Below are 23,771 nucleotides of genomic sequence, written 5' to 3'. Positions count from 1 at the left end.
AGTTTTCTGTTAAAGTTTTATTCCTTTTTCCCTTTAGTTAAATTACAATTGTTTCCAGTTGTTTTATCTCCTGTTCTGCACTTATACAAGGTCTTCATTTGATAATTATCCCTCCTGCCTCATATTACAGTGTGAGGTTTTTTCACTTATTTTGCTCCACATCCCTGGTTTTGTTGTTATACTTCACACTGGTTTGATTTCTGATGATTGCTTATTTCTGCACTGCTTGTTGTTTATTCCATATATTTGTTGATTGCCTCTTCCTTTAAAATCATACTGAGCACTCATTACTTTTAACTATCAAAACTGGACAACAAAAAAAGGAGCCTGAAGTATTAGGACTGAGCAGGAGGTAGAATACAAGCTTCAGACTACAGTATACAAGACTTTCTGGGGGCAGTGAGACAACAAAATCAAACAGAGGAACAAATCAACAATTCCTCTGCAATATAACTTGAGCACAGGCATAAAGATAAAGTGAGCAGGTACACGGTAACAAAAGAACATTTTTAGAAAAGGAAATTAAAAGTTAATGGCAATACAAATGATCGGCTTGTGATCATATTAGAGCTGAGGAAAACCTAACAGCCCTTTATTTATGGGAATTAATTTCACAATATTTTATTTTAAAAATGTATTGATTGTTGTTGATTGTATTAGTGTGTGTTTGTGTGAGTCCTATCATTTGTATAATTTCAGTCTTGCCTCACCGGAAATTGATACTGAGGTGCATTTTATGTCTAACAGAGCTTTTAGCATTTCAATTTTCTTAGGTTTACCAGCCTATTTGCACTGTGGTCTCCAATCTTGGGCTCCTTTCATCTTATATATCAATTCGTCAGGTTTCTATCCAGCCATCCGTTCATTCTTCTGAACCTGACATATGAACCAGTTCCTTTCATAATGGAGAGGCTACTAGTTGAGATTAAAACATGCCTGAGGTCTTTCCAGTTGCTTTCAATGAGGCATGTTTCACGACAGATTTGAAAGTATCTCGTCAGGTACATTCTGCATGCAAACTACATCCTGAAAAACTCACAACTTCTTTCAGCAACAAGCACCACTGAGCCTCAGCACAATTTGGAGCTGTGCAGGATTTTTACCAATGTAAAAGGTAAAAATGTTACTTTTTACATGTAAAAGGTAAAAATTTACCAATGTAAGTGTGTTGCTAGGTGGATTCTAACATGTAGGGTTTGAGATCCTAGCATAGCATTTATAGACATTCAGTCAAAAAAAAAAAAACGAATTTGAAATGTTACGTAAACTTTACCACAAAAGATCATTAAAACAGGCTTGTTGAATGAGGCTGGACTATTTTCAATGTAAACAACTATGAACAGAATAGAGAACAAAGGCTACACTGGTTGAGTGCAGCACCAACTGGAAATTTGCTCCAGTTGTAGATTTAAGGAACTCGACTTTCAAGCCTCCTCCAAGTTTGATAAATGAATTAGAATTTATGAAAACTCCTGTTCACCTGTGAGTATAATTTCAAGGATGCAGAGCTGATCCATTATTCCACAACCATCACGTAACTTTGTTATTCCTCTTGAAATTGAACCATCAGGCTTACTCTTTCTCTGGAACTGTGTCTGAGAGTTTTATTAGAAAAATTCAAACTGTGTTCCCTCTTGTGGCTAGAACACACTTTCTGGTCACCTTTTTTGAAAAAAGAGAGAATACCTTTCCTGCCTTTCTAATGGCACTATCTCTGACCTCCACACAGATTAAGATTTTCACAGATTTGTTTCAGTACAGTTCAAGGCTCACTCACCTTTGATTTTCTGTGGCATACAGTGATGACTGGAAAAGCAGCTGCCTCATAAAGAATGGGGATTCTTGTCATGCTTTTTTCCCATATCCTCTTTTCACAGATAATTTGAAAGAAAAAATATGCAGTCATAAAAAGTGGAAAGAAAGGTTTTCCTTCCTGGTGGCTTTTTAGGGCTGAGAGTTTTGTGAAAGTAGTGACCCTCAGGTCTGAACAAGAACCGCTCATTGAAAACATCTAACAACTGTGGTTACTTTAGTTATGTCATGTTAAAGAACTCATTCCGGTCTTTGTAATCTTTGTAACACTTGTAATTACAGTGTTTATTGAAGACATGGAGAAATGAAAGGAAAATGAAATCTGAGATGTTATCTTCTGGTTTCAAACAGTCGCAGACTTTGATGAGGGCAAGTTGCTTGTTATTTTAAAGATCTGCCCATTAGTTCAGTCAAGCACTAAGTCAACTTTTCAAATATAATTAAACAGATTCATCCTTTATCCCTGATCTCCTAATGAAACACTTCTACTGTGGGATTATCTCTCTTTTTTTGTCACAATTTCAGGACTTTCATAAGTGGCTGTTGAAACACACTTTCAATCATTCCATATAGTGCCTTGCTACTTTATATATATGTAACTTTTATTATGTTTGTAATTAACAAGGTGACATAGTTTAATTTTGGCATGAGAACCTCCATATATCCTATTAATGTGCTCTGTGTCACTAACATTGGTTGTTTTTGTCTTCTGTAACAGAGAACCTCATGGCTAGCTCTTTTTTGTGTGTCCTGTCTCATGATAGAAAGTGGACTTGATCTTTGAGCATTGTAATTGGAAGAACACATATACTTGCAATTATGTTTTCTGTATAACTACATATTTTGACCTTTCTTTCACCCAACGCTGTGTGTACTTTTGATCGGTGGTCAAAAGTTGTCTGGAATGTATGTGGGTTTGGGCAGCCAGTGTACGCAAATATAATCAGGATTATAACACATAGGAATCTCAGTCAGAAAGAGCTTGAAAAGCAGCTGCATTTTAAAATTTATTCTTAATCATGTACCGGTCAGTATTTCTAGGGCTAGCTCTTTTTTGTGTGTCCTGTCTGGTTGTGTAGCATTGTTGTCTGCATGGTGAAACCCAACATATTCTTGATGGTTTTTGTTGATGGTGAACTTGCTCTGGATTATAGCTGTGCTTCCTGCAATCAGTGTTTATTGTAACTTGCTTAATAAGTTGATGCAGATAAAGCTAAATATGTGTTACCTGTGGATAGAGTCATAAAATATCACAACATAAGTCATAACTGCATCAATTGTCAGTTATTGTTCAATATAATTTGTTTCAGTTGGGCATGTTTGTTTTTGCTGTATCCACAGCACAACTTAAAAATACATGACTTAATTCCAGTGTGTTGTAATTTAAACCATCCCAGGAGAGTTGGAGCAATGCAATCAATGCATGCATGCTTGATTACGCATGCAGGATGAGTTTAATGTGGTTAAGAGCTATCTGATTGTATTCGTTTGAATCACATTTAGGTGCCAAATGTAAATTGTGCAAACATGTATTTTATGCTTAAAATCAGATGTTGCCAAACAACCATAAGCCTTTAAGATTTTTTCCCCCAGATTAAAAAGTGATTTTTACATCTGGTGCTATCTTTGGATCTTGATGAGTTCCCAAGGGAAATTTAAATGTCAAACAAAAACATTAGGACTATCTAACCAAAAATATTCTCCCTTTTATACAAATACAACAGTGTAGAAGGAAATTAGAAGGGCATTAGACACTTTTCCCCCTATTTAGCCCTTAAGGACAAATAAATTATTTAATAAGGATCAATCCAATATGATTGTTTAGATTGTGTTAATTTTAGCTCTCTTTCATTGTTTTACCATAAAAGATTCTGAAAAGTGGTTTCAGATGTGTTCATTCTGCCTGTTCTTGCCATATTTATTTGTAAGCTTGCCTCATTATATTCCTCAATACTTTGGAAAGTAATGGCTTTCTGGGGCTGTTTTTTCATCATCACAAAACCAAGCCTTGAATGATAAAAGTTTTTTCCATTTTATGTGTTATAGTTTATGTTCTCATTGAAGCCCTTAGAGAAGTGTATTCCAGGTAGCAGAGGTTAGAGTTTAGCCTTGATCGGTGAGGTAAGGAAAACACGGCAAAATGTTTCAGGCCTGAATGATTGTCAGCTTCTGCAGCTCAGAGAAGACAAAACAGGAAAGCCCCTGATGGTTTTTTATTAGCAGGAGTCCCTAACAGCACCGCAGACTCTGTCTTATAAAATGTGCTAAATAAGCCCACTGGAACTTGTTCTCTGATTGGTTGGCGAGTTGACAGTGTAAATCTAATGTTCTGTGGTTTAAATCCTCATGTGGCTAAATATCACACGGCAGCAAAAAAACATAATTTAGTAAAAGTTTTGAAGTGATACAAGATGTGGTCTTCCACTGTGGCTGGGGTTTTGCTTCTTCGAATCAATCACTTCATGGTGTTTTGTGTTGTTGCTGAAATCAAAGTCTGATTCTTGTGTGCAGGATGCTTTTCGTTTGTTATTGTCTTGCAATTTATCCTACAGTTTAACGTACACTGAAATCACTCACTATCCACGATGCATCACATAGCTTCCTGCCGTATTTGCAGCTGTAAAAATAATGCCATAATAGAAGATGGTGAAGTTGCGCAGCGCTGACACATGCACAAATCATCAGAGAAGGGGAATCAGTTTATATTGTGAATTTGTGTAATCTGCCTTCCCTGGTTAGCACAGTTTAATTCACAGGGTTCCATGCAAACAACATCCCTTTAGTAACATTATATGAACCACAAAGCAACTGATCATAGCTGTTAATTTATTATTATTATTATTATTATTATTATTAAGCTCTTTATTCTCATGTTGTTTTTTAGCTAATTTCTTCTTCTGGAGGGTACTCTTGTATTCTGCAGAGCTGCATTTAAATCACAGATCCTGAAGGAAACGGCGCTAATCAATGGTAGAGGCAAGTTGTTTAATGTCGCTTGTTGTTCTGAATAATATCTAAAACTCTAATTTGAATGTTTGAACGTCGATTTTGGGAACTCCTGCTGTGCAAAGATAAGCTAAAAATTAAACCCTGCATATGCAAGAACGTCATACTTTATGGACATGTGCCACAGCACAGCTTTGTGCTAACAGCACAATAAGGAGGTATGGCACAGCAGGATGGGATCAAGGTGCCTCTTTGTCTCTGCCATCCTTTCAATTACTGCTCAGGGTAATTTAGAGTTAATGAGGGGTGTTGCAAGGCTCCCCTGCAAACTTAGAATAATTATTCACTGCAATTTAAGGCTGAGGCATAAAATTTAGTTAGGAGAATATTTAATAGTGATAAATATTTTAGCTTTTCATAAATTTAAGTAAGTTAACTATAGTTTATTCAAAATCTTCCAGATTTAGACAATTTTTTAATTTTTAATTTTTTTAAAAAGCAACACCCTGGTTTTCTTTTGAATAATATTTTGACATCTTTTTTTAAACATTATTTGCATGATGATCATGTGTTTTAACTATTGTCTGACAGATTTTTTGGATCTCAAATAGCGAACTTTAAACCTTTGACCTTTCAACAACTGGTTACCTGCAAGACCATCATCTCCAAAAGCAAGACGATTTGAGTTATTTTAGTTAATTTAATCTGCAGTCATTTGTTGAAGTTAAACTCTGGGTATGTGTAAGAAAAATATTTGAATTGATAACAGGTAGCCGGCTGTCTCTCCTCATTTTTCAATCTAATTTCACTGGGAGTAGAGCCAAAACACACAGAAGGAACTTTCTGCCTCACTGAAAAGGAAAATACGTCTAAATCTGAGTGTTACTTGGAAAATTTGTGTATTTTCAGTTAAATTCAAAAGGTCTGCAACTGTTAGAAAAGTTTATGGAGGAATAAAAAGTCACGCAGTTCATTTGCATCATCTGCTTGAAGGCAATGTTTACTTTCAGGGTGACTTTTCTTAGAGCCCAGATTTGTTGGATGACAGCGCTCTGGAAACATTTTTTATGATGCTGCACAGCCAAAAACAGACAATAGATCAAAGGCTTTTTACAATCCAAACTCATCAGAGTGTCATGAGTAGGTGGTGAAATCCAATGTTTAGATTGAAGAGGTCATGCTTGTTACTTCAGTGTGTAGCGGTCCTAGTGGGACCGAGGCCTCATTGATAACTTTTATATAGTTCCGACAGATCCCCTTTGTTTTACAAGCCTAAGGGCCAAGGCAACAGTCGTCAACTCAAATCCCTTCTGGCTTGGTCCGGAGTTTAAAAGGCCTCACAAGCAGCTTGGATATAGAGGGAATTCACTTTTTAAAACTAATTACTGGTCTTTTATACCGCTGCATGGGGTTTTATGGTACAATAATAATTGTGTGCAAATTTTCCATAAACAGAACTCTTGTCAATAACACTGCCTACCACAGTGGGCGGCGCTTGCCCCTAGTGGTGTGAGTCCCCCAGATATGGAGCATATTAGTCCTCAATGCATCCATTCTTGAAATCCATTTCCAAACTTGAGATCTTTGCTGCATGTCCTCCGTCCTTCTCGCTCTGTCCATTTCTTCTGATTCTTGTCAGTAAAGCCACTACTGCAAGAAAATTACAAACATTCAGCCTTCTTCAATTTGTCATTCATTCTGGACTTGGTTGGTTGGGGTATTAAGCTGTGCATTATTGCATCTGCTAACAGGTTTTCTTAGATTGCTGTGATATAACTCCAATCTATCAATCATTTACATTCTCATAGCATGACATCACAACTGAAATGTATGAAGGAGCCCTTATTACTAAACTTGAAAGTAAACGTGTTTTTGTCCACCTGTCCATCCATTAATCCATCCATGTTCAGGTCCAGTAAGGAAACAAGACTTACATCTCCATAGGGATACTCCAGCTTATTTTGAGGGCTCTTCAGGCGTTGGCATGCCAAAAGTAATATATGGTACCTTCAGTGATTTTTCCATCTGCCCTAACTTTTTAAGCTCTTCAAAACACATGTGGATTGGACATGTTGACCAGATGCCAGCAGCATTGTGGGTAAAGATATACTGTTTTACAGCTTTAGTGAAAACCCAAAGCCTACTGATAAAGCAGCTTATGGTGTAAAACCTTCCTTAATCTGTGGCTTGACAATGGGTCATTGCTTGTTTCAGAAGACCTCGTTGAGAAGTGTGGTCTCTTTATAGTTGGTCTGGCTCCCTGTTTCAAAATATTTGGACCACCAACCTGATCTGCAACTGCAGAGGTGACAATTTGTATCAAATTCTTTATCCTTTTAAAATGAAGGTGAGAATCTTTGCTTATTACCTAGCAATGTCAAATTCATATTTTTGGGATTTTGTTTAATTGCTGTGACACCTTTTTATATTTATTCTTCTCCTAACAAACTACAATCTTTGTTGTTTTAAATTGGTATGCTTACCATTTACAATAAATAAATAAAATACAGCTAAAAATCCTATTTCTTCTTTGGGTTTTTTCATGCCTACATTGATGTGCGAACTTCAATAACTCTCACTAAATAAATTTGAATAAGTAGTTTCCTTTGTATTGTTAGAACGAAAGGAATGGCTAAATAACTAATGTCAACAGCTGCAATACCATGCTGAATTAGCCAAGCCAGATTCACTATGAAGATATGAAGACTGGTTTGTGTCACTGCGACAGATCACATGCCTTCATCACGCTCAGACAGACTGATTGCGTTTAACAGCCCTTAAATCATCATAATTACAGCCTGGCATAGCGCACAGTAGCAACGTTCTACAAGCAGCTTCCATTCTGCTGTAATTAGCTTCAGACATACCACAGTTTTGGTGAGCAGTGAGTGAAAATGCTCAGGTTTTCTGCATTTCTCACAGTACATACCTCTTACTACTTAATCACAAAATCAGCCACCTTCTGTGCTTGATAACGTAACCACAGGCAGCGATGCTATCTGGTAGTTTTGTTAAGAAGACTCTTAACATTGGCAGAAGTTAAAAGGATATGTGGCAAGCTGACAAGCAACATGTCTTGTCTCTTTCAGTCTAAAACACCTGCTCATAAGTTCTTTTCAACCTCTCTTAGTTTATACTCCTGTGCTCTATCAAACATTTCTTTTTGTGCACACACCCACAAAATAGTTGCCGGGGACCTGGCTGATTACAGTGCATTGACTGCTTCCGAGGTAGTAGTTGTAGTTGTAGTCTTTGTCCTTCTTTGAGGCAGCGATTTTGCTGGAGTTGTGGGTGGGCTTGGAAGATTGTTATGCTTGGCAGATTGTAATTTTGGGTTAAGTGTGTGGTTAGTATTGGGGTGAGGATAACTTATGGCTGGAGCTGGTTTGACTAGGCGGAAATCAGCAGCAGCTTTGTTCCTCACTGTCTAATGCAGATGAAAAACCATCTGAGGTTTTCTCTTGTCAATCTTCTTGATTCAGTTTTGCTCTCTGTTTCCTTCATGGAGGAAGGGAAGTAAAAAGGAAATAAAACAAATATTAGGAGATTCTAAGGGGCAGAGGAGGAGACAGTGAAGGGGAACCCGACTGGGCAGGAACTGGGGAGAGGCAGTGTTTGAAGTTAAACAAAACGGGTCCGTATCCTGAGGAAGTGCCTGCTGCCAAAGACAGGGATAAAGACGGGACTGTTTCTCGTAGCTATGATTACATGTGTTGTGTGTGCGCATGTTTGTGTGTGTCTTTGTGAGCGTTAGTGCTTCAGTTTGATAATACCACCATCCTTTGTGGGTAACCCCTCATTTCAGATAGCAGCCGTGCTCATTTTCACTTCTCCAGCCTGCCTTCAAAAGCTCAGTGTGGCCTCTGCTCAGCCTTCTTTTTAGCCCTGGGGTAATAAATTAAGCCCTTGTAGAAATCCTCATTGTCTCTGCCCAGATAAGTATTTTTCTTTGCTCCAAGTTTTTATCTCAGGATTTATTTGGTGTTTAAAATAAGCACTTAATATATTTCAGATAAGACATTCAGGGCTTAACTATAACCTTACTTTGAATCATTTGAGCATGTAGGTGATGTGTATTTGTGTGTCAGGGCTTTAGGTTAAAGGTTAACTTGAGGGTAAAGTTATTGGTGGGGATACAGGTTGGATTAGGCATCCAGCTTGAAGTTAGAATTTAGGGATATGGGGAATGAGTAATGTTTGCGACCGCCCTCGCGGCTGCAAGTAGAAAAGTGTGTGTTGTCTGCTTTCTAGATTGAGGTCAGGAAGTTCAAGTTTTTTCCTCCTCTATGCACCTTAACAAGATGAGCAGGTTCAAATATAAAAGCATGCCTGTGGTTTGAGGTGTGTTTGCATGTGTGCGTGCATAAAATACTCTTGCTGAGACACTTCAGGGTATGCATTTATATTAGCCCTGCTTTCTCTACACACAGGTAAGAAGGCTATCTTCACAAAACTCAGTCATCATAGAAGCTTGGGGCACAATACTATCACAGATTACACATCAGCGTGTGGTTGAATGTTCTGAACGTACTCCCACCTCAATCTACCAGCGTCTAGACTTTCTAACAGCCCAACGGTGGAACAGCTAATTAGCATAGCTGATGATGCATTGGGAATAACACAGAAGAGCAGGGGTAAAATAAAATTCTGCAGAAACATATGCTAATGAACAAAAAACAAACAGAGCTGTGCTTAAGGAGAAAGTTCTAGAAAGCAGTGCCTCTGAGATTGTTACAGATTCACATGTTTGGCAATGACAAAAGAAGAAAGACTCGAATTTTAGCCAGTTTTCAAGTTGAATTAACCTAAATTTAAAAAAAAATATTTAAAATGAAAAATGTATAGGAAGTGGGCATTTATGAATCTGCAGTGTAGGGTGTGCATCTTTATTAAAGCCTGCATTTTGAAATGTTGTATTGCACAAATCTTTGTATTAAAGAAACTGGTCATCTCAACAGATGTTTTCTTTGCTCATATAAAAAAGTCTTTGTTGCCCTTAACCTGTCAGACCATTTTAAAGCATCTTTTGGAGGATTTGTAAAACACCAGCCTGACATGTAGATTACTGATCCTTAAAAAAAACATACTTCAAAATATCTGCAAACTAGTAAAAAAAAAAAGTTTAAATATGCAAATGCTGAAAATAAAAGTTGGATAACTTGTTGCTCAGTTTTGTGAAGTTTTATCGCCCAAGCACATGCATGAGGTTGGCAGAATGATGGTTAATGAGGCATCAGTGCCTGTAAGAATCTCAGTGGTAGTAGGTGCATAGGCTGAATCTCTGAAGATAAATTGTCACTGGAAACCAAGCCCCTGACAGAGGATGCCACTTGAAGAGTGGTTCTAAAATGGTTTGTGGAGTTGTAAAAGCTAAGGTCAAGTAAGAGGCAGACAAAATCATGATGAAGTGACATCTTTTTGTGGAAAACTAGAATATAGGCATAAAAATCTGTTTGTAACATGAGAGAGGATGAGGAGCTTACAACATGCGACATTTACTTTTCAGACGCGTTCGTATAATAAGCATCTTTCAGCAATTTTCTGTTGCAACACAACTTCAACTGGCTGTTGTTTTCAAAAAGATATATAAAAAGATGTTGGTTTATCCCAACTGCCTTTCATTCAATTAAAAGTTGTTGCATCATTTTCTTGGTTGGCATGTTTAAAATGGAGCACATATTTATGGACACAGACATTTTCTTTGGCCCTGGACCACTGTAATGTTTGTGTGCGAGTGTGTGTGTTTGTGTGTGTTTTTATATCATGGTGAAGTCAAAACTCTATCCAAAGCTAACTTATGGCACTTCCTGTAAACAAGGGAACTTAATTGCATTTCCCACAGGTACTAAAGCAGTTTTGAGGGAAAAGATGTTGCTTTAGGATCTGGTTAGATTGAGAGTATGGCTAGGTCAATGCCTCGTGTTGATAGTGTCCCTACAGAGATATGGAAACAAACATCTGTTTGTGTCCACGTTTTTGCTCAGGAAATAACTTTTCAATCTCTTATGCCCTCTGAGATTCATCTGTTATGCTGTTTGTCTGACAGACACAAGATTTCTGCCTGATTCCCTGGCTCTTATGAAGAGCTCAGCTGTTTAGAAGTGTAAAGCAATCACACACATCTGTCTAGCTGCAGGGTTGCCTTCCTCCATCCTGGAAAATGGTTAAGCCAGAGATAGATGGACAGTGACACCGAGGGACTGACCAGTGGCAAACAAACAAGACCAGTATTTTTGTTCTGGTTTGTGCCTGACCGGAGGACTTGTTCTGTCTGGTTTTAGCTCTGCATTTATGATTATGTGGGCTGTGTTGTTTCTGCATAATAGAGACCCAAAGGACTTGAGCACAATAGAGAAGTTAAACAAAGTGTCCAGAGACATGCGACATTTAAACTATTTCACTTGAACTTTTTATTTAATGATTTGTCTTTTCTGGAATAACCCTAAAATGCAGCTAAAACCTCTTGAGGGTAGAAATGTGTGCTGTAAAATAGTTTTGCCAATTAGCCATAACATTATGACCACCTTAGCTTAGTTCTGATTTCTATGTTAATTTTATGATTGTAGCTTATTTCATCCGATAAAAGTGTGTTCCAGTTCTATAAGGTATGAAGTCCTCTTCTGTCTGGTGTAATTAGCTGAGTCTCTAAAGGTACATTTTGATAGAACTTAGCTTGTTGTTTGTTCAGAGTGAAGCTGCCAGTCATGTATCAATTTGGGACTTTTCACATTTTTGATTCAGAATCAGCTGTTGACAGATTGAATGATAAAAGAGGCTGTATATTTTGCAAGACGCTGAACAGACGTAATTTTGATGTGTGAAGAATGTCATATTGTAGTCATTTTATGACTATTTACCTGAATGCTTATACTGCACTATGAAGGGAAATCTATTGGAACATCAGCCACACAAAGATTTTTTTTTATCAGCCACCACTGGCTGGTGTGTGTCACTGCAACAGATCACATCTATTAATTTGTGCTATTGTGTTGACTTGTTGGGTGAACTGACAACATTCTGTGGCGTAACCATTAAAACAGTATTCACTGCTTTAAAATAAAGCATTTAAAATGGAGCATTTAAATTACAAGAAGTTGTGGCAAATAAGACATGAACAATTTGTAAGTAAATGTTGTCAAACACCAGTATTTGTTAGTGCACTTACTTTTATGACATTACGACTACAATAAATTGAGATTGGCAGAAAGCCACAATTTGGCAGAGATATTAAAAAAGTAGTCCCCTCGCAGTCAAAAAATTGCCACTTCCTCCTGCGACACACTGTTGTTCCCTGTGCAATCCCAAGTTGCCTACCGATCCACCTGTGTTTCAGTGCGTCTGGGTGAATGCAACTCGAGTCTAAACTGCTTTGAGTGGTTGTGATAACCAGAGAAGCCTTGCATAAATTCAGTCTCCTTACCATGCTTCAAGTTAAGCTCCAAATTATTCATACGACCTGGTAGATTTGTCTTTTTTTTTTAAACAAATTTGTTTTTGATTGGACATAATGTAAGCATTTCTCAGAGAATGCTAAAATGCAAAAAGAGCATGGGTTTTTAAAAAATCTAATTGTTTTTATTTATAATAGCGTAAATTGCATTTTGAAAATGATGTTATCAACAATCAGAGAAAAAAAATCTTCATTTGCATTTAATATTAATGCTAATAAGTTTTTTTGCACTTCCCCACTGGCATCTTAATAACTTGTGTTTGGTGATAAGCTGAAGTCACTGTAGTAGGGAGGTCTTTTCTCAGTCTCCTTAATTTTTAGTTCATCTTCAGCTCCTCCACAGATTCTCTATCAGATTCAAATTCTGATATTGGCTGCATTATTCCACAATTTTAAACCTATGTATCTGATATGGCAAAAATTTAGTTTAGCTATAGGTCAAACCTGTATTTAACTCTTTTTATTATAGATTATTTTAAACACAGTTGCTGTTTTTTCAGAAGAAAGAAAAATGTTTCACTCCAATACTGTCTCCAATACTTGTGATCTTATAGTTTGCACAATGTGATAACACAGATAATTGTTGAGTTCCATAATAATAAGCAGTATTGCCAAAGATACATGTCAGTGCAGTACTAACATTACTTAACAAAACATTTGGAAACACACAATTTTTGGAAACATTCAGGAGAGGTCATGCCAATAACTGTTACAACAGAAGACAAGTAGAAGTGTCACAGACAACTTAAAGGTGCTAAAAAGCATTAAAACAGAAAAATAAATAGCTAGACCTGCTGGAAGTAATAAGTTATGCAACTGTTTTATCTCTGGACAGTTATCAGAAACATATAAAAACACTAAATGCTCTTTGCAGACATGTAGGGACATCAAACTGTCTGAACTGAGGGTACTGTGTAATGGACATATCCAAAGAGAGTACTGAAACAAATTGAAGATGGCATAATATCTCATGCAACAGACACTGCAGGTTTGTATGGGGTACTAATTAAATTTAAAGGTTATGGTGAAGGCCATGCAGATGGTAGCACTGTAGACCATTACCAAATGCATTTCGCCAGACAGTTGTGAGTCACTGGTTGATCTAATGGTTGATATTAACCACTCCTAGTGACTCAGACAGTTTTTGTTAATAGTTTCAGTCGATTTGCTGGCAAAGGCTGTTTAATTTGCGGTTCTTTCTTTCCTTTGATTTGTTCGCTTATGCTGTTTTGTGTGATTCAGCATGGTTATGTTTCTAACAAACAGACATTTGGTTTTGATCTTGCAATTTATTGTGATTTTTCTGTTTTCTGCTGCGGAAGAGAGAACAAAACTGTCAGGATGAAGATGAATCAGGGGGCATCTGGTTTGGTTGTTTATTTACAAGCTAAGGAAGTGACAAAACATCATTCTTTCATCTGTTGGCTTTATTGGTTTATTTGTTCAATCAATACTTTAATCCCTCCCTTACTCCCTCCATCTCTGTATGGTTGTTTTCTTTGCTCCATTTCAGTTTTACTTTTTTATGAGTCATTGATAGCTGAACAAACAAAAACCGAGATAATGCACCACACAGCGGTTTTCTTTTAATCATTGATTTATTGACAAAAATGAGAGTTGGAAGTCTGGAAATATCTTCCACATTAATCAAGCTGTCTGTGATAGGTTGTATTAATGTGGTAAAGGTGGAATTCTCAGTGGGTGGCTCATGTTTCTGAGTCACAGAGTGAAATCTGGTTTTCCTCAGGTAACAAATTAATGTTTGTTTTTCATTAAAGGAAAATAATGAATAGATTGAAATCCCTGTAGCAATGCACAAGTCATCATTACTGTGCAGTAACTGTTACAGTCATCTGACTCACTCAGTCTGTCTGAGTCAGATGAGTCACTCGTATATACACAGTAATAATTCAAAACTCTTTTTAAACAGTAAACATTGGTTACTTGTCATATTTCCTAGTCTTTTTGTGCTGGCTGTTGTCACTGGCTTTGCTAGCCTACGGTGCCTCCATCGCTTCTCTTTTAACTGTCACAAACTTCTCTTGTCTCTCCTCTGTACACTGGAGTACCTGTGTAGGCTACTTCTTCTACTGAGTTGAACAGGCAGCCTGTCTATCAGTTTGAGCACTTCTGCCACCTGGTGACTGGAAGCTTGTTAATGTTTAAGCATATAAATAGGCTACTAAAAGGTCTTCCTGCCTCTACAGTTGCTTAGTAATTCTCAAATAGCGCGGCACGCCTTCTCATGTGAGATGTTGGATGCTTTGATATCCACAGTTTAAACTAACAGCAAAACATCTTGCAGCTCTTGTAGCTCAGTTCCAACATCCACAAACTTTCAAGCTGTCTTTTAGTTGGTTCCACAATTACAGACCCAGGCGATACAACACATGAATGCTATAGTAAGGAGAAACCAGGATACAAGGTCAGATGGGAGAGTTAACATCACCAATTTGGAAATTTTTGTTCCAGTTCCGACTGTCATTGTCGCATTCATATCCACAGGCATCTGACATTTTATATTACTGCAAACAATTTTTACCAGAATTATGTAAATTAACGGGTGCACACAGTAATTGTGCACATTTGTTGTTTTACTTAAGGGGATGACATACAGCTGACAAATGTTACTCATAATATTCAGTCTGTCACCATTTGAACGTATATAAGTCCATCTCTGCTGTTAGTTGCCCCATAGTAACATGCTCTTTGACCCTAAAAATGCACTTCAGGCAAAGGCCACACAGTCTTTCTGAGACAAGCTTTCTCTCTGTCATTTGGACCAAACATAGAGAAAAATAATCTTACTATAGCTCTTACCTAAATTGTGTACTCATAATCAATACCTATAGTTACCTCTATAGGCTGGCTGTTGTGTCTGCTTGAGCCATTACTCGTGGTCGTGGCATAAACTATGTGCCAAAAGCAAACATATCTGTTTGAGATATTCCTGTTAAGAATGTAGATTTTGACAAGAACATTTTTTGATTACCATTAGAGATTAACAAATGACCATTTTCCAGATGCTACATCATGATCTTGATTTAGCAAGCTTGGCTCAAAGGCTTTACAAAAATGTGTTTTGAAATCATTTATCTGTTTTAAAAACTAATAGACAGGCTTATTCTGATTTATTTAAGTGTTTTTAAGCTCTCATAAAAACTCTAAATGCAAAAGAATTTATTAAGCTAAAATATGAGGTTAAAATTGGTGACAAATTAAGAGCCAAAAATGTAAGAATACTTTATGCCCGTTTTTGTTAGTCTCTGTCACATTTTCGTTTCAAAACAGCAGTTTTAAACCCGGATAAAGCAGCAGCAGAGAGGACTTTGGAAAAATTTGAGTTGTCAAGAGAAAAGCAAATATACCTCTTTAATTTAAGTGCAGCTGACTGACATGCAGTTTTTAGGTCACAAGTTCAGAAGTAGGTTGCAAGCCAATATTGTTAGCACCCTTATTCCTAAGGCCATGATATATTCAGAAACAGACACAGATGTGCACACACACATGCGGTTCTGTTTATACTGTGGTGTGTGTCTGCATAGTGGAGCCATAAATTCTTGGCTGCACATGGACATCTGCACAGACCCTAACTAACATGAGGAGATGATAAAATTTGGTTTAATTTTAGTTTTACCCGTGTCTCAAGTGGTTATTTCAGTTGCTTTACCTACTGTAATCAAAGCTCAGCTCTTGATCTGATTTGATTAGCACTGCCAAGTCTTTGTTCTGCAGTTCAAGTCAGGCGTCACTTTTATTGAGGTCTATTTGGTTAAGAGTGGAGGAGAATTTTGACCTTTATGTGCTTAGTTTCTTGTGATAAGATTGCCTTTAATTTGGACAGCCTTTATATGAAGCGTAAATGCGATGTTTGGGTCTGATAAAAAAAAATCAAAGATAATACAAATAGCCACTACACTTGCATTCCTAAAAGCAACCAGAGTGGAGCTAAATATGTGTTTGCAAAGAAGTGGAAAACATAAAAACCAAAACAAACAAATATGGATGCCAGTAACCATAAAGTCAAGCAGCGACCTATTCACCATTAAGAGATAACACAGCTCAGTCTATGATCCAAGCATTGTTCTGCATGCCTGCCTTCCTGCTTGCCTGTAGGCATTAAAACTTTCTAATACTATTAGAGAAAATGTTTGAATTTTTTTAATTCATAGCATTTTAAAATCTTGGTAAAATAATCATGATTATTTGATTATTTTTGCCAAGATTAAGTTTTCTTGAGTTAAGTTAAGTTTTCTAGTTATATGTCAAGATGTTTGCTTCATTGAGATTCTGTTAAATTATACCATTGTGGCGGAAACACATGATACTGGCACATCAGCATGTTTTATCCGTTTCAGATTTAATGCTGTTTTATTATTGAAAGTGACTATATTCTGTTCGCAGATACATAAATCTAGTGCAGTGGAAAATCCGCAAAGAAGAGTAATAAGACTCTCCTGAATAGTAGGATAACTGTCCAAGCCTTCCCTGCATTGGATCAGCTGTTTGTAAATGTGTGCAGCTGGTAAACAGCTTGTGTTTTTTTTCAGCCAGCGTTCCATATTTCTATAATGAACTGAGACCTCTGAGAGTTCCCCAGCTCTAACTTTGACTGTTTAGATTCAGAATAACACTGTTTGGCCTTCATAATGCAATCAAACCCCAGTAGGACTTTCCCCTGCTGAATCCATTCAGATATGTTTACCTTCACACCCAGGCATGCTCTGGTGGTCCCAATGCACACAGGTAGTGGGCATAAATTGCAAGTGGGCAGCTGTGTGTATACTCAGATGTTAAAGATAGAAAGAAACACACATGTGCACACTCAAGTAAAGAAATGCACTTTCAAATTGACATGATAAACAGTGTACATGTGCTAAAAAGTATAGCACAAATCCAAATTATGATTTTTTGTTTGTTCTTCAAATCAAAGATGGTTATAATTCACAAGGAACTTTTGGAATGCGATACAATATGTGATACAGATGTTGAATATCCCCATCTGACCATGTACAGAACCATTTCTTATGTCTTACTGAGAGTGAGAGTGTTTGGATAATATTTCTGATAATGTTTTTTTTGGTCTACTTCAAAGAATAAATCATGTCATTTTATAAATCACTTTGCCGACCTTGTGAATTTTACACTTTTACAGGATAAGTCATTCTGTGATTGAAGTTATTAATTTAGATTCATCTTTTATTGTCATCTTCAAATCCACACAATATTATTTGGTTTTATATTGCCTCCAATATTTCCTCAATGTCACTGTGTCGTTTCAAGGAGATGTCCAGCTGGAAAGATCAAAATACAAGAAATTCCTGTTTGCTTATTAGAAAATATCAAACTAACTTCCTGTTCCATTCATTCAGAAATTCTACATTGTCATTCATTAATTTACTACTCTTTGTCTTGTTCATTATGTTATAATTTCAACCTTAAATTTGACCAGTTTTACTATGTAGAAAGGGTTTTAAACAAGGGTTTTAAATGTGGTGTTGCGGTCCAACCAGTAAGGCACAAGGACAAAGGCATATAAAAAAATATTTATTTATTTTTCCAAAAATTCTTCACAAAAGATGTGGATTTAGAGAAGGGTTTCCTAATCGTATGGAAAATTCTCCAGATTAAAATAATGACATATTAAAATAATAATAATAACATAGAAAACCCTCCATACCCTAAGTAGTGTGATGTAGAAAAAGGGGTTAGCTTAATCATGATAGATTTTTAAAAAATCACTTTGTTTTGACTCATTCAGTAATTCATTAAACTGTTGTCTGACTGCCAAGGAGATTTCCAACATATTTTTGCTACAATGCTTGACTTAATATTGCTTTTGGAAATTGCTTTGGGTTTATTTCAACTTCAATGGACACTGAGACAGAGACGACAGCAAAAAATTTAAAAGGGGGAGAGGGAGATAAGAATAGAGGAGAGGAAGAATGACATAGAATAAACAAGAAAACACTTTTTTTTAATTATTCCTTTATTTAATCAGGTAAACCCCGTTGAGATCTAGATCTCATTTTCAAGAGGGACCTGAAACAAACTTCACTCCATTAAAAGTCTTCTATCTGAGGGAAGAGAGCAAAAGAACAGAGAACCAAGAAACCGCAGCAACAAACAACATGCATAAATAACAACAATGTTACTAAAAACCACAAGGTACTAATTAATACAACATGTGTTTAATGGAAACCACCGGTCAAGATATCATGCATCTGTAAACACCTGATTAGGGCTTGACTTGGAACAAATGACTTGAGTATTTGTGTCCCAAACACAAGGACACTCTCTATTGGTTTCAGAGAAAGAGAATAAAGGTGGCCCAGTCAATCAGTCTACTTGAACCCAGTTGAGAATCCATGTAAAAAATTAATATCAGAGACTGTAGAAGATAAATTAGAGACAAATGAGAAAGTATAATACATGTATACTTTCTCATTTCTCATTTCTCATTTCTCAAGCCATTGCCAGCAAAGGATTTTCTACTAGGTTTTAATAAATGTCAGTAATATGTTCAGTTTCTATTTCACAATTGCTTTGGTGTCTTTGAATTACTGGATTAATATCTGTTGGGAATCTAATGTCATTATCCTCATCAGAAATATATTTCTTCTGAAAAATATTTACATTCACTTATTTTTATTATTTTAGGTTTTACTTAAACCATCTTCTATTAGGTTAAATAATTTGTTTGTCATGCTCCATTTCACAGTCCATGTAGCCCATTCATGTAGTTTTAGATAAACCATCTGGAGTATTTGTGAGGCAATAATAAGAAGTTGGTTCATAAATTGCTGTATGAAAATTTGCATGAGCCACTGATACGTTTTTGAAATGTGTTTCTAAAATGCTCCCTCTGTGGTGTGTCTGGTAAAAGTGTCCTCTTTGGTATTTGGCCTTTAGAGAGTTCCACAGTGACTAATGTAGTTTTATAGGTCATTAGGTAAAAATAGTAGTTGTTTAACTTTCAGCAGTTTATAGGAATATATGTAAATGTGGCTGGTTTGCACAGGATTTCTGTGCTCACTTAGCCTAACCAGTGAAATTGAATTCATGTTCTTTATGAAACACACCTTTACATAGATATTCACATGGCTGGAAAAATATAAGCTGTGTTTTAAATCTTCAGAGATGCAACACAATTCAATGCATTAGTCATGGTCTCTCTTTTCTCCTTTGTTCTTGAAGTCTTGCTCCGGTGTTTGCTTCAGCTTTGTTCATGTTGATGCCACATGTGCACTGGCGAGGCTTTCAACCGGTACAGGATTAAGCGCGTCTGGCTGGATTCATCTGAAAACACAGCATGCTGCAGGGACATATGAGTGTTTCTGTTCTTCACTCTAAAGCTGTTTTGTATCCAAAATGTTCACAAACATAATTTATCAGGATGTAAACTAGTGTTTATTATGTACAACATATAATAATCCCTAGTTCTTCCTGTACATAAAGGTCGTTAGGTGGCAGTCAGTCCATGGAGTGTCAAACTCCACACAAGTACAGTAAAGTAACACAACATAACACAATCTAACAAAATGAAGAATGGCTGAGCATTTTAGTGAAATTTCCACATCTTTATTTAAAATTTATTTTCATATTGGGTATCACTGCAAATGAACATCTAGATTTTAGACATTGTTAATGTGTGGTCCTATTGACATAGGAACAAAGTTCAGTACTGAAAAATTATCATAGGAAAATATAGGATTCATAACACCAGACACAAGACATTAGGAAAAGATTTAAAATCAGACAAGCTGACAATGGATGATGGTGGATTTTGTGTCTGCTGACCTATTTCTGTGTTTATTTGGTCATATGTTTGTGATCATTCCTGTGGAAGGTCCAGTCATTGGCAGCAGATTTTTATTTAAAATGTCCCGGTATTTCAAAGACACGGTGATGCCATGCAGTCGAGCTAGGCTCCAGGGTTCTTGAACAACAAACAAACCCACAGCATCACAGATAATCTGTTAAACAGCCAGACTATGGAAGGTGTTTATATCTAGAAATATCTGGGTATAGTTAATGACAGTAAACTGACCTTTGAGACAAACAATGAGGGAAAGCCTGGATTTCCTCAGAAAACACTCTTCCTTCCACATTGACAAAAAATTGTTGACTCTATTTTATCAAGCTTTTATTGAATTGGCTTCATCTTTCTGTTTGGTGTCCTGGTTTGGTAATCTTATTCTCAAAAACAAGAACTACCTGAACTAAAGAGTAAAATAACTCAGTAAGCTGATGCAGCTAAACCCGGAATGCTTGTACGTTAGGCAAGAGCAGGGCGTTTTAATCCCCAAATGTAAAACGTTCATACGTACATACATATATATATGTAGGGGTGTATGTATATATACAGTATATATATAGATATTATATATCTATATCTATATATATATAGATATAGATATAGTACGTAAAGACATGAAATCCAAATAAAGACATGAAAAGTCCAAACTTTTGGTCTGTACTGTAGATAGATAGATAGATAGATAGATAGATAGATAGATAGATAGATAGATAGATAGATAGATAGATAGATAGATAGATAGATAGATAGATAGATAGATAGATAGATAGATAGATAGATAGATAGATAGATAGATAGATAGATATTGTGAACACTTGTCTTATTTTTTTAATAGTTATCTCAGATTTGGGTCAAATTCCCTAACAAGAAAGCTGGCTCACCACACTGTAACCAAATCTACCTAATGGTATAAATAAGGTTGATTCCTTGATTGATCTTCAACAGTTCTCTTTCACTAGACTTGGAATGCTGCTCCTCATATATACAGTTTGTTTTACACCAAACCCACAAAGAGATTTTGTTTCCAGAAAGTTTTGTCTTGGTTTCATAACTAAGGATGTGGTTCCAGTTAATGTTCTGGTAGATTTTACCAAACGTTACACATTTGTTTGTGACAGTAGGACAAAAAAGTTTTTTTACTGGCATGGCTCCAAACAGCTGGTTGGCATACATATGGTTTCTAAAGGTTGCTTGGAGACTTGTTTTTTGTTTGGTGGTGTTTTTCCACCGAACAGGTCCCAATGCAAAACATGTGCTAGTCCTTGGTTAGCTTCAGCTCTTTGTGTTTCCACCACAGCAACCACTGGCTGTAGTACCAATAAACCGGTGAAATCTCAGCATCACCTCATTCATTGTCCAGAGAAAATAACAACTTTTTTTGGACAGACTCCAACAGAACAATGATGAATTCAAATATAGGTTTCATGTTAAAATTCCAAAGATAAATTCACTTCATGTCTTACTAGTTTAACTGAGATTCAACATTAATCCGAAGTAAGATTATAAATAGAATAACATTCTCTCCAATTTTTGTCTTTCTGCTGTTTATTTTGTGATTATTTGTCATGATACTAGTATTGGTCAATGTGTTACAAAGACTTACAGCTGATGTGTCTGATGCTTAGTCTTTTATTATCTTTGGAGTGTTAGGAAATCTTGCTTCAAACGTGTTGTTAACCTCCCACTTTCCAACACTGCTGGTACTGATCATATTAGCCCATTAATAAACATTCTCAGTCATACATGTTGTTGATATCACCGTTGATAAATTAGACTGCTACGGATACTGAGAGAATTAATGTGATTTGTATGGTTACATTTACTCCATTGAGGCAATTCTTCACAAAAATATCTACTCTCTATGATAATTTAATAGAAGATTAGGTTGTGGGTGAACAATCCAATGCACAATGAATTCATTCAAGTCAACATTACTAATCAATGACTTCCTGTTATTCATTGTTATTAATTTATTTAAGGTTCTTAGTTAACAGCTGCACCACATTCAGCCTGATAATAACATTTGGAAAAATTACTTTTTTTATTTTAATTGCCTTACATAATCTTTGTAGTCAGTCACTAAAAGACAATGTTTATCACTTGAGCTCTATTTGGTGAAGTAAAACTGGCCATAGAATTCTGATCTGTGCATGCTAAGGAAACAATATAATTAAAAATGGCAACTTAAGGGATGTAGTTATAATATTAATGTGTAATAAGATAAAAGTTCTGTGATTCCATTTGTGGTTCTGCATGCAATCCTTTGTCAAAGAACTCAGAGAAAACACTCTCCCTCAAAGCATCCCAGTAATTTTTTCCAGGTGGTGAAAGAAGGTTTGTAGTGGTAAACTTCATAGTTTTGGAAGGAATAAACAGTAAACATTTTGATTGAAACAAATAAAACTGTAATAAAAGCACAGCAAAGGAAGTTTTAATTATCTGCTCTTTATTTTACACGTCCGATCAAGAGTGGAAAGTTGCTTTAACATCAAAGGGAATTGCAGAAAAAAAATAAAGTGGTAAATAAGTAACTTCAGAAATAACCAAAAATCTTTCCCAGAAACCACATTTGATAACATTTGTGTTTACCAGGGCTCTCTTATGTTTATAGGTGGTATAAGAAAGGCTGGCAACACATGCCCCCCTTGAAGGAATGGTACAGCACATACCTGGATTTTGTAAGTTTCCACATTTTTAACGCCTTGAATCCTGCTTTATAGGAGTGCAAACAGTTGTCTCTTGTATACGAAATGGTTCCCATATGGGTTTTATCTTGCCTATACTTAGAATATGGCATTTTTCCTGCGTGTCATGTAAAACTTTCTTCCCTTGCTAAGCTTTTTTGTTTGCATCCTTCGTCTACCTCTCCCACAAGTTAACGCCCATCTCTGACCACAGCCAATAGCGGATAATGCATGGTTGATGCTTACCCCTTCCCATCGAGATGTAAATCTTGTTTTTCTCTGCTGACAACCACGTTCACAGGGAAAGACAACAGCCTTTTAAATGACACGCTTGTAGACTTCCGATTACAGCCCTGTCACTTACTCCTACAGTGTGTAAACACGTGATGGACCGACATCCACAGTGAAGGAGACAGAAGGAGAGGTTTGCTGAGGTGCGTGGGCTGCTTTTTGTTTGCCTGCAGACATGAGACCATTGGTTAGAGGGCCTAACATAAAACAGTTAAACTGACATGATGCCTTCAGTTAAGTTGTCTCACAGGGGCTGAGGAACTATTAATCATTTTACGTTCCTCTAAAATAGCTGCCGAAACACCTCGGTAAATGCAGTGTTACATGATACATATCTGAATTCTGTCCCTCCAGACTATTATGATATTGGTTTCAGTGATCCATCGCGTCTTGTGATGCTGTGGCCTGTAAGAAGACAGCCCCAGATCTGGCTTTGTCTTGGCCTCCAGACCAAAAGTGTGATAATTTTAGAGTCGAGTCTCTCACATGGTCTGGAGCAGGGACGGCATTTGGAAATAAACTTGGAATTTAGCTTAATTGCAGTTTACAGATTTAGGAGGGGCAGCGTTCTCTTCTTTATTTTCTTGCATAAATAGAGAGTGACTGGAGGCCAAAGACATGAGGTTTCAAAGCCACAAAAAGAGGTTAAAAAACGTCAGAGGCAGTGTGGACACTTTTGAGCTCGGTTCTTTAGTTCTCTCAGAGGCTTATCCACAACAGTTTTTTCCCACTCACCAAGTGAGTGGCCTTCAGGTTTTTATGTCTCTGT

At 36.6% G+C, this 23,771-nt stretch overlaps 1 protein-coding gene across 1 annotated transcript in view; it reads left to right on the top strand.

The window, feature by feature from the left end:
* Positions 1-23,771, top strand: part of znf469 (zinc finger protein 469) — a 226,993-nt gene that overhangs the window by 115,913 nt on the left and 87,309 nt on the right. The window contains exon 4 of the mRNA XM_023349913.1: positions 22,639-22,705. The gene's annotated coding sequence lies outside the window, so the exon portion shown is untranslated. The remainder of the gene's footprint in view (positions 1-22,638; positions 22,706-23,771) is intronic.

The sequence above is a fragment of the Xiphophorus maculatus genome, chromosome 2 (assembly GCF_002775205.1).
Source record: "Xiphophorus maculatus strain JP 163 A chromosome 2, X_maculatus-5.0-male, whole genome shotgun sequence".
Taxonomy (NCBI): Eukaryota; Metazoa; Chordata; class Actinopteri; order Cyprinodontiformes; family Poeciliidae; genus Xiphophorus; species Xiphophorus maculatus.
The sequence above is the reverse complement of the archived record's forward strand: the minus strand, read 5'-3'. Positions and strand labels throughout refer to the sequence as shown.